Source organism: Berghia stephanieae, chromosome 9, assembly GCF_034508935.2.
Source record: "Berghia stephanieae isolate SIO BIC M18660-M18661 chromosome 9, UCSD_Bste_1.3, whole genome shotgun sequence".
NCBI lineage: Eukaryota > Metazoa > Mollusca > Gastropoda > Nudibranchia > Aeolidiidae > Berghia > Berghia stephanieae.
Genome location: NC_088368.1, coordinates 39,876,533 through 39,889,032, shown reverse-complemented (window position 1 = coordinate 39,889,032; position 12,500 = coordinate 39,876,533). Strand labels below are relative to the sequence as shown.

Here is a 12,500-nt window from a genome sequence, read left to right as displayed (position 1 = left end):
AATTGTATTTGTCATTGTGTTTATATATCATAAATATAATTCAAATCAGCTATCTATTTAGAACTAGTTAATATACAATATGTATGCCACATACCACCCAAATTCCTTTTTCTTGTATGCGGAAATTCCTCTTCAGCATTGAAATTCCTACGAGTGTGTCTGAAATTCGTGTTAACAAAATTTAAAGTTGGCGTTCTTTGCTATGATGATGCAGTGAGTGTGAGAGAATCATCACTAAACACATAAACAATAGAGAAAAAAATTAAAGACATGACTATGACACGCAACCACTCACATACGAGGCTATACTATTTATCCGTTTCTCTATATAGAACAGGTCAAGACAAACAAGAGCTCGACCCTCTCTACACTTCGCATTGATGTTTGTTGTCTGACGAGTTCAACTCTCGGTCAAGCTGTCAGTATGCCTTTTCGGACGTAATCATTAATAGAATGTTGTGTGGTATTGACCGTGAAGAAAACCTTGAGAATTCACATTTATATATTTTAGAGAAATTGTTTTGAATAATTATGAGTTAAACGAGTGAGCTAGAAGTTATTTCTTAGATTTCTGAACGGCCGATCAACGCTTGTTTACTTACAGTAACGCAATTCCCAGCCAAGTCTTAATGGCGGATGTTATCATCGAGGCTGCTGGTTGGATAGCCAATAAGATCCCGTACGTTTCTATTGGATAAATCCTTGGCTTGGCCTGTTGTGGTTTGTTTTACAAATAACTTCTTCACCTTGACGTCCAATTCAAGGGACGCCACTCTTCCGCTAAGATCATTCCCTATACTTTACTTTTTAATTTAATATCGTAAACTTTTATATCTAATTTAATGTATCAATTTGAAAGTGTAATTTATTTTAGTACTGTTTTAGCAACGTATTTATAGTCTATAATTCAAATAAAGTGTTACAATAATGGTGTAATGTATGGAGGAACGTTGATTGCACGTAAAATGTTACAATAATGGTATAATTTATAGAGGAATGTTGATTACAAGTAAAATGTTACAATAGAGGAACGTTAGTTGTCTAACAAAACGATGGATTGACTGGCCATTTAGTTTGAGCACATTGAAGTATGTGAGTGGAATTGGGTTGGGGATCGGCATTGTTCCGTACATCATCATCATTGCCTTTTTCAACCTGGATCTGGGAATAGGCCATAGACAATTTCCATCCTTCTCTGAGCTAACATTTTTATATCGTTCCATGTCTTATCACTTCTCTGTATATCAGCTTCATTAATTCTTCTCCATGATCCTCCTGGCCTCCCTCTTAATCCCCCTGTGTGTTTCAGTCCAATACATTCTTGGTTATAGTGGAGTCATTCTTTCTAAGGCTGTGTCCAATCCACCTCCATCATTTTCTTCCTATTCCATCTCCCATTTGATTTTGCTGTTTTTTTTCCCATACTTCTTCAATTTTAATTATATCCATCCATTTTATTCTGAGTAGCTAACGCATGCACCTATTTATGAAAATCTGTATCCTCCTGTGATGCATTCCATGTTCCGTACAACCAATGTTATATTTTTATCTTTATTATTAATACACAATTACACCGCTTACATAGCAATTTGTACACAGTCGTAATGTTGTTTTGTTTCTTTGTTTTTTTATTGTCTTTCTTTTGTTTTTGGTCCAAAAGAGCTCCATAATGGACATAAAAGCGATTTTTATTTCTGTTTTGATAATAAAGATGCGGGGCACCCGAGTATTTTTCACCAATGGCAATTTGGTTAATTTTTAATACCAAATTACAAAATCTCGGCGTTTATTGAAGTTGGTTTGGGCATTGGAAAAATGGATTTGACATTCAGACATGTTGTTTTTTTGTTTCTGTTCATATTACAATATTTCACATATCTCATAGATAAATAATTTCTTTTTTTTTTGTATGAACCCCAACCAATAGTGGTATTACTCAAAATGGTAACAACAAAAAAAGGGAAAAAAGGATCTATGAGAGTTTGGAATAGTTCGTCATTGTTTTGGACGGTTTTTGGATCCATCCCACAAAGTTCTGAACCTACAATGCACCCACTACTGGGTGGGGTCCTTTGACCCCCCATGGTGGGCAGGAGGTCACTATCTCCCTATATATCTTTTTTCCAATTACTTTCTGTCTTTGTCTTGGAAGGCGATTACTTAGTTGTGTCCTGACCTTGGCTGAACAGTCAAATGTATGTTAAGTTTTTGGGAGATGATATTGTGTTCCTTGTAAAATCATCTCTCTGTTATGTACTGTTTTTTTCTCTAAGTGGATCTAGTGCTGGTGTATGGGTGAGACTTTTGGGTAATCTCAAATTAAGAACACCGTGATCGTTTAGTTATGATGATTATGATGTTTTGTGGTTTGATTTGTGCTTTTTGTTTCAGCGATTGGTATATGATGTAATGCGGTCGATGGATCAAAAAACTAACAAAACTATTATAAATGTTTCTTTTTTAATTTCAGCCTGATCTTTTACATTTGTTGGTCTTTTTGATTAGTTTGGTCCACCTTTTGTTTTATAACATGTAGATCTTTTTATAACTTTATTTTTATTTTATGCACTACAATACTTTAAGCCTTTATCGGATTCCGGCACGATCGGATACCAGCACACTTTTTGGTGATGACTGACCGTGCCAGTATAACGCGAGTACTGTATTATTATCATTATCATTTGAAACTTTGGCCTTTGTGCGTTTGCGAATCGCAATTTTTTCTCCCCCCTTGTCAGATAATGTTCCGCAAAATTTGGCAACTTTTGGCAATTTTTATGGCAACATTTGCCCTTTTTTATGGCAACTTTTGCAACTTTTGGGGTTTTAAATGGCAACTTTCCGCAGGGACGATATTATATATATATAATAAATTATTTATATATTATATATATATTTAAATATATATATATTATATATTTATATATATATATATATATAATATATATATTATATTATATATAAATATATATTTTACATATATTTATATATATATATATATATAATATATATATATATATACATATATATAATATATACACACATATATATATATATTTTATATATATATATATATATTATAAATATATATATATATTATATTATAATTTGTATATATAAAGTCTGATAAAGAGTAATAAGTACCTGGTACACCCGACAATAGTAAAAAAAGTTTAACACAATATAACCATTTTCCCGAAAATCTTATTGATGTTTAATTCCAAAATATTACAATTTAAGAGCGTGATTTATAAGTTTTCTAAATTCCATTTTATAGTAGTTTTTTTTTCTTTTATAAATATTGACAGTTCGTTCGTTCTGATTCTATTCAGCCTTGACTTTCTTTAATCATCCGGTTTTTCAGTTTCTGAAAATAAAAAGGATGGAAAATTATTCAGGAGGCGATTCTGTATATGATGGCGATGATGATGATGATGTTGATGATAATAATAATGATGATGATGATGATGATGATGATGATGATGATGATGATGATGATGAAGATGGTGATGAACAGTGGCAATGATGATGGTATGATCATGGTGATAATTGTGTTATTATCATTACCGTTAATATCATCATCGTCATCATTATTATTATTGTTGTTGTTGTTGTTGTTTTATTATTATTATTATTATTATTATTATTATTTTATTATTATTATTATTTTTATTAATATTCTCTCTCGTTCTCAAATTCCTTTTCTCGTTGTTTCTCTTATCTCTATCTCTCTCTCTCTCTCCTCTCTCTCTCTCTCTTTCTCTCTCTCCTTTTCACTCACTTTCTCTCTCTTTCTCTCACTCACTTTATCTCTTTATCTCTCACTCCTTTTATTTCTTTCTATTCACATTACTTATCTCTTCATCATTATATGTCTTCTGTCCATCTTCTGATCTCTATTTCATTTGTCTCTTCACCTGTCTCTTTCTCTGTTACTCTCTCTCTCTCTCACACACACACACACACAGACACACACACACATGTATATATATATATATATACTTTTTCTATCGTATCGCTCTCTCTCTCTCTCCCTCTCTCTCTCTCTCTCTCTTTCTCTCTCCCTCTCTCTCTCTCTATCTCTTTCTCATTCTCTCGTTCTACCTCCTTTTCTCTATATATTTCTACGTATATCTTTCTCTCTTTATTTCTCTTTGTAAATCACCAAAAAAAAAAAAAAAGGGCAGTGGTCCACATTTAAATCCATTATTTGGACTTACCTCACACCCGGTACCACAATGGTTATGGTAACAGTTGCTATCATTTGGAGCTGTCATGTTATACTGAAAACAAGATAATGGAATAATTGTATAATTCAGATACAACCCCCTGATCCTAATAGTCCTCAGGTCCTTCAATGCCATTCAGGCCATGAAGCCGAAGTTTATCCGGAGTATATAATATTGTAACACGCCTGACAGGTACAGCTGTGTTTTTGAAGCTCTTTGATGTTTGTGATTTTTAGATAATTTACACTATGTTCTGTCATTGGAATTCTAGATGTATTCTTATTTGTGATTTCTGAAACCCCTTTTGTGTTGAAATTATTATTAAGACATTTTAAAATAAATGTCACACATTTGAGTTTTTCGATATTTTTTTGTGTTGCATTTTACAACATTTAAGGAGTAGGACAGCTGTATTTATTTTCTGTAGGAAAAATTAGAGGATTTAAAAACTAATGATTTAAAAATTTTTAATGACATGATACATTAACAAATAAATGGGTGTATTAATAAATACATACGATCTCATCTAAGAGATTTACCCTCATACTCGAACAGTTTACATAGCAGATTTCGGACCTTTATTATATATGGAGACCTTCTTGCAATTGTCAGATTTATTTTGAAGGAAAACCCGTTGAGTTTGATCATGGTCAGCTGTCAATTAAGTAAATACTTTACGCAGCCATTTTTAGTTAACAGGCAATAAGGCCTTCTGTTCAGCATCATATGTCTGAGGATATTTTTAAAAAGAATTGTACTCCACAATACATTAATATTCCAAGTATTCAGCGATTAAAAAACAAAATCAAGCCAGAAACAGATAACCGATAGACAGCATTTGAATTTTCAGGAGACCTTACGTACGTTTCTTGAAGTCGCTTCACTATAATATATTGATATTCTAACCGTGGATCCCTTTGTCAGACAATTATTTATTCAATTTGTCGATTTTAGTAGCATTTTAAGAGTTGTAAAACAAACCATGATCGAGTGGTAAAAGTATAAGATTTCCTAATACAACCATTCTTTTAGTTGTCTGCTGCCATTGTCGTAGAAATATTGAGAGTAAGTGCAGAGCAGTCCTATGTTGTTTGATTTTTTTCTATAGGGGTTATATCGATGTCGTAGGTTTTTCTTCCTGTAAGCGGTTAATTATAGATCTTAGTAAGTTCATAAGGTTTTGGAGGGTTTTTGTTTTTCTATTAGGGAAAGTAAAAGGTACCATATTTTAAATTTATCTTTTAAGTCAGGCTAAAGGAAATACTTGGGTTGTTCCCTTAGGTGAGGAACGTGAGAAAGGCCTCAATAATTTTCATTCAATGACTTGTTTCTTGCTCCTCTTTTGTTCTAAATACGTGACACGACGTCTCAAGAAGGTGTTATGTCAGGGTAAAGCAAATGTGACAAGAAGAGATTAATGTTTTAATAATGAGAAATATAATCAACGGAACTCTAAGCTATTTGATTGGAAATCGAACTTTTTTTTGACCCATTAGATAGGCACTTGCTTGATGTTTCTAAAAAAGGGATATGGATTCTAATTTAACATAATAGAAAGTCAATAATTGGTAAAACGTTATGACCAACATTGCGGTGAAAATCCGTTTGATACTTATATTCGAACTGTGACCAAAATACGACAATCAATCAAATAAATGGAGTAATTCAATATTCCTCTCATAAGTTACAAACAGAAAAAGCATTATTTAGTGATAGAGAAAAGACATAGATCAGCAAGAAAAGATAGATTACATCACGATAACAATTAAAAAACTACAAAAACGTATCAACATACCTATAGGGAATGAGATTAGCGGAAGATTAGCTTTCCTTGATGGGACCGGTGGAGAAGTTATTTGGAAACAAACCAACTACAAGCCAAGCGCTCCGAATACAAAATTGATTATTCATATTTCTGCACAAAAATGCATCACGTTGATTATGATATGCATTTTTGTACAGAAATGAATATTTATTTATTTGGAGCGCTTGGCTTATAGTTGGTAGGTTTACAAAGAACTTCACCACCGGTGACGTCCAATCAAGGGACGCTACTCGTCCGCTAAAGCAATCCTTTTTTAGGGATAGAGACATGTATTGCCATGTAATAATAGTCTGTAACAATACTGTATTAAAGAAAACAGAAAATTAAGCATTCCTTGACACGACACTCTCCTCAGGCACTCTTGGGTTGAACATTATCTTAGATGAATGAACTTATTTACTGAAATCTTGGAAACGTTAATTTGAAATATTTATTTTTTAAAATATAGACCAACACATCGGCGTCATTTAGTTGTTCACTCTGAATATTTAAAATTGAAAAAAAACATATGTACTAGTAGTAGCTGTAATAATACTAAAAATCACACATGCCATTCTCATAGCACCCACCTACATAATTCTATAACTCCGCCTAAATTAGAGGAAAGAAGAGCTGTAAAGATTTATTCATTGCTTTAAACTAAGATAAGCCGAGTCACAAAAAATAACATTTCTCCATGCAGAAGAAGAAGAAAGAGGATGAGGAGGAGGAGGAGGGAGAGAAGAAGAAGAAGAAGAAGAAGAAGAAGAAGAAGAAGAAGAAGAAGAAGAAGAAGAAGAAGAAGAAGAAGAAGAAGAAGAAGAAGAAGAAAATGAATGAATGACTGAATTAATTCTTTTACTTCTAATTGATATTAACTTACTCGTGCGTTTATAAAGCAGAAGATAGGCACGACAAAGGCAACTGTAAGAAATGCAAAATAAGATCAGGAACTTAAGATCAGATTACAAAAATGAAAATGGCTTAGACGTGAACCTAAACAATGTTCTTAACTTAAAAGCTTTATATCACGTTTATATCTCTCTGATTCGAGCCTCGCTCGGCGCATAGTTGAGTCCTTGGAAAATACAATTCACTCACATTCTATCACCTTAATCGTGTGTAAAATAAGAACCGTTAACAGCGTTGTTTATGTAGAACAAAAACTGCAATATCGCCTAGCAGGCTTCATGTCTAGTTCTAGATGTTACGAATTGCTGTTGGTAAAGGCTTCCTTCTAAAGCGTTTAGAGCACATTTAGTAGATATTGCCGTATATAAAAGCTCATTTTAAAATATTTTTAAAAATATATTTCTTAATTTTTTCTTTATTTTTCTAGGATTTTAAAAGTTTGTGAGAATTTGTTTACGTAGTTCATTTCAACGCCAATAACAAGGGAAACGATTGGGTAATAAAGAGTTATGGATTTACAAATAAAAGCACCCAGAAAATGTAAAAAATATCTAAAGAAGCACAGAAGTAAAACAAAGATGATTGATTCAAATAGAGCACAGAAGTAAACAAAGATGATTGATTCAAATAGAGCACAGAAGTAAAACAAAGATGATTGATTCAAATAAAGCACAGAAGTAAAACAAAGAGGATTGATTCAAATAGAGCACGGAAGTAAAACAAAGATGACTAGTTCAAATACGGCACAGAAGTAAAACAAATATGTCTTGTTGAAATACGGCGCAGAAGTAAAACAAAGATGATTGGTTCAATTACGTCACAGAATAAAAACAAAGATGACTGATTCAAATAGAACACTGAAGTAAATCAAAGTTAACTGGTTCATCAAATACGGCACAGAAGTAAACCAAAAAATGACTGGTTCAAATAGAGCACAGAAGTAAAACAAAGATGATTGATTCAAATAAAGCACAGAAGTAAAACAAAGATGATTGGTTCAAATAAAGCACAGAAGTAAAACAAAGATGATTGGTTCAAATAAAGTACAGAACTAAAACAAAGATGACTGAATCAAAGAGAGCACAGAAGTAAAACAAAGATGACTGGTTCAAATACGGCACAGAAGAAAAACAAAGATGACTGAATCAAAGAGAGCACAGAAGTAAAACAAAAATGACTGATTCAAATAGAGCACAGAAGTAAAACAACGATGACTGATTCAAATACGGGGCAGAAGTAAAACAAAGATGATTGGTTCAAATACGGCACCGAAGTAAAACACAGATTACTGGTTCGAATAGAGCACAGAAGTAAAACAAAAATGACTGATTCAAATAGAGCACAGAAGTAAAACAAAGATGACTGATTCAAATAGAGCACAGAAGTAAAACAAAGATGACTGGTTCAAATACGGAAAGGAAGAAAAACAAAGATGACTGGTTCAAATACGGCACAGAAGTAAAACAAAGATGATTGGTTCAAATACGTCACAAAAGTAAAACAAAGATGACTGAATCAAATACGACACAGAAGTAAAACAAAGATGACTGAATCAAATACGACACAGAAGTAAAACAAAGATGACTGGTTCTTATACTTACCAAAGGCAGACTTGAGATTCATTCTGTGGATGTTCACAATGCACGAGCACAACAAGTTAGATTCAACAATTTGTAGGAACTCGACACTATCTGAGGGGAATGATAGACCGTGTTGATTATATAGCCGTCTCACATCAATTGTGAAATCCAGATTGAAATCATATGACGTAGATTACATTCATCACGTGGTCCCTTCTTTGGTCCGATATATTCTAACTACGGGCAAAACACTTGTTACATTATTGTAATATTCTACACCTGAGTATGATGAAAATAAACAAGCAGTGATCCTTTTGCAAAGAAACACCATTGGGGCTCTGAAGGGAGATTCGAACCAGAAACATACAGTTTTGTCGCCGAGTGTTTTACCACGAGACGGCATAGTAAAAGTGTCTAAAAAGGTGGCATATTCTGCTTTTGTGGGTTACGATATTTTGATGAAATTGTCACAAACCTTGGAGATAAAATAATATACGTTTCAGACAATCGTAACCAATGAGATGTTTTCCCTACAAGTGATAATCATGTCTGGATAAACAATGTTATGCAAATAAATGTATATTCTACATACAATTGTGACGCTGACATGTTTGACCACGTGTGTTAGTTACTTGTCGAAAACATATTATTGTTTACAGATAAAGCAAGGTTTTTGGGTAACTGATGGCTTATTTTAATATAGCAAAGACTCTCTATCAATCCATCACTCTCTCTCTCTCTCTCTCTCTCTCTCTCTCTCTCTCTCTCTCTCCCTATCTATATATATTTCTATCTGTATATCTATCTATCTAACTATCTATTTATCATTTCCCCTACTCTCTATTCTCACCCCCCTCCTATTCTCTCTCTCTCTCTCTCTCTCTCTCTCTCTCTCTCTCTCTCTCTATCTCTCACTCTCAGTCTCTCCGGATTCAAGGGTCCAACGTTGATGCTCCGATGATTATGATTTCTTGTCACTCGTATCCAGTTTTATTAATATTATCATATTATTATATTATTATTATATTATTATTATTATTATTATTATTATTATTATTATTATTATTATTATTATATATTATTATTATTATTATTATTATTATTATTATTATTATTATTATCATTACTATTATTATTATTATTATTATTACTATCATTGTTATTATTATTATTATTATATTATTATTATTATTATTATATTATTATTATATTATTATTATTATATTATTATTATTATTATTATTATTATTATTATTATTATTATTATTATTATTATTATTATTATTATTATTATTATATCATTATTATTATTATTATTACTACTACTACTATTATTATAATAATTATTATTACTATCATTGTTATTATTATTACTATTATTATTATTATTATTATTATTATTATTATTATTATTATTATTATTATTATTATTATTATTATTATTATTGATTACTGATTATATTATTATTATTATCCAACTACTGCATATACTACTACTACTACTACTACTACTACGACTACTGTCATTGCTACTATTACTATACTACCATTATTACTACTTCTGTAACAAACAAACAAACAAAAGTTAATTAAACGATATCTACTAAACGTACTCGAAGAGCTGTACAAACGGGCCCCAAACCAAGAGCAAATAATGTATGATTCGGGCATAGGATATATGTTAATAAAGGAAACATTAAGCAATGATAAGTAAAAATAAATCTGAATAGCTAGTATCTTTTCTATCCGCCCCCACCGATCATCTTTTCCATCATTTTAATCCCACCCCCTCTGACAAATGCCGTCTGTCTTCGCACTTTTCAGTCAGATAATTGAAATTCTCCATTTCATTTCCCATCCCAATTATCTCTGTAAAAACTGACAATTCGTATTGTCCAGCAGTCGGGAATCGGCATAAGAACAGTAGCTCCTCCAACTCTGCTTTTTGATGAATTATGTGGAACGATCAACATTTCTTTCTGATGTTACACAACTATCAACCGACATTTCACATATTAATGGGAGGACGCAAAGAATGAAACTCACATCTTTGAACTTGCTGATCAGTCTCTCTTACTGATGATGACACATGTGACCCTATGGCTCGAAGCGGTATTAAGTCGGGATTTGGAAAACGAAGAAAACCGGTTTTAAAGTAAGAATGGTCAAAATTTTCAAATTTCAGTTTTTAGTTGTTTCAGAAACTACAATCATTTTTCTACATGATAACATAATAATTAAACATAGATATCGATGATAAGTTATATACATTTAAAGTTTTAAAAAGCAACTATCAATGACACATTCAAAACGAGAGTTGACGTTCTCTCAGAGAACAACCATTTCCAAGACATTTCCTCCACCGTAAAAACCCTTCAAACAAACTTAGCTCCTCTCTCTCTCTCTCTCTCTCTGTCTCTCTCTCTATCTATCTATCTATCTCTCTCTCTCTTTCTTTCTCCCTCTTCACACAAACCAAACACATACATACACACACGCGCGCGCACACACACACTCTCTCTCACACACACATCAATAAATTCACCTTCCTGTACTGCCAATAATATCTAATCACAAATACTTTAGCCTCGAACGTTAGCCTCGTTAGTTTTTCAAGTTCATGTTGCTCGACTTATCACTAGATATGAACTTTTATCACACACACACACACAGTCTCTCTCTCAAACACACACACACACACACTACAACCACCACATTTTCCTCACGACCACTACGACTACAACCACCACATCATCACTACCACTACTACTTCAACCACCACCATCACATCATCATTACTACTACAACCACCACCACTACATCATCCCTACTGCTACTACAACCACACACATCACATCATCACTACTACTACAACCACAGCCACTACTACAACTACAACCACCGCCACCACAACGACATCATCATCACTACCACTAATACTACTACAACAACAACAGTCATTATCACATCGTTATCACTACTACTAGTACTACTACTACTACTACTACTACTACTACTACTACTACTACTACTACTACTACTACTACTACCACCACCACTACTACAACTACTACTACTACTACTACTACTACTACTACTACTACTACTACTACTACTACTACTACTACAACAACAACTACTACACTACTACTACTACTACTACTACTACTACTACTACTACTACTACTACTACTACTACTACTACTAATACTAGTACTACTACTATTACTACTACTACTACTACTATTACTACTACTACTAATACTACTACTACTACCACTACTACTACTACTACTACTACTACTACTACTACTACTACTACTACTACTACTACTACTACTACTACTACTACTATATTACTACTACTACTACTACTACTATTACTACTACTACTAATACTACTACTACTACCACCACTACTACTACTACTACTACTACTACTACTACTACTACTACTACTACTACTACTACTACTACTACTACTACTACTACTACCACTACAACCACCAATGCAGCATCATCCTCACTACCACCATTACTACAATCACTACCATTAAACCCTCTTCCGCACAGTCCTGTCCCAAATCTGTAACATATAGAATTTAGATAAATCTTCCGCACCAATTGGGACGGGACAAAACAGTCCCGTTGTGTCCCAAGCCGTTGTGAAATGCTACAAAATCAACGGGACAGGACTGTCCCAGTCCCGTGTTCATATCGTTTGTGATAGTAGAAAAATATAGCAGACTTCCGCACTAGGACAAAAAAGTCCCAGACTTGAGGGCGCCGTGTCAAAATTGAAATGCCGGTCTTTATTTTCTGCATCCCTACTACTACTACTACTACTACTACTACTACTACTACTACTACTACTACTACTACTACTACTACTACTACTACTACTACTACTACTAGTAATGGATGAAATAGAGGTTGCATATTTCTGTGCTTTACTGTTGCTTCTGCTGCTGCTAA

The 12,500-nt window shown here is 33.0% G+C and overlaps 1 long non-coding RNA gene across 1 annotated transcript; it reads right to left on the bottom strand.

Annotated features, from left to right (window-relative positions):
* Positions 1-3,280: 3,280 nt before the first annotated feature.
* LOC144979417 (uncharacterized) lies at positions 3,281-4,480 on the bottom strand. Its single transcript, XR_013646694.1, has 2 exons — positions 4,221-4,480; positions 3,281-3,367 (listed from the first exon to the last, which is right to left on the bottom strand). It is a non-coding gene; the product is annotated as an uncharacterized LOC144979417 (long non-coding RNA).
* Between the last annotated feature and the right edge of the window lie 8,020 nt (positions 4,481-12,500).